The sequence below is a fragment of the Penaeus monodon genome, chromosome 19, assembly GCF_015228065.2.
Source record: "Penaeus monodon isolate SGIC_2016 chromosome 19, NSTDA_Pmon_1, whole genome shotgun sequence".
NCBI classification, from domain to species: Eukaryota; Metazoa; Arthropoda; class Malacostraca; order Decapoda; family Penaeidae; genus Penaeus; species Penaeus monodon.
In genome coordinates, this window is record NC_051404.1 from 5,505,336 (window position 1) to 5,505,738 (window position 403).

The following is a 403-nucleotide window of genomic DNA, read 5'->3' on the forward strand; positions in this document are numbered from 1 at the left end:
CGCATTCCTGGGGTCGATGAGAAAAACAAGAAATTTCCCTGAAGGGGTCACTGGTTTAAAGAAAATTTAAGGACCTCTGGTCAACTATATAAAATTTTTTTTTTTTTCTGAAATTCTCAATACCTGCTGTTCATGTAAATAATCTTTAAAAAAAAAAAAAAGACTCACCATATGCAACTTTGCCCACTCAGAAACATGCCAGAAAATAATAAACCCCGAGGAAAGTGTGGTGTGCTCGGTGACCCCCGCGTGGCCAAGATGGCGTCTGGTGGCTCTCGTGGCGGCCCGTTTCTGGCGCTCCTGCTGGCGGTGGCCCGGGGCGACCTCCCTCGGCGTGCTCCTCGGTGAGGGCCCTTCGCGCGGACTGGAAAAAGAATGGGCTGTGCTCTCACCGAGGCAAAGG

The 403-nt window shown here is 49.6% G+C and overlaps 1 pseudogene; it reads left to right on the forward strand.

Annotated features, from left to right (window-relative positions):
* Nucleotides 1-195: 195 nt before the first annotated feature.
* LOC119585318 overlaps nucleotides 196-403 on the forward strand; it is a 12,386-nt pseudogene continuing 12,178 nt past the window's right edge.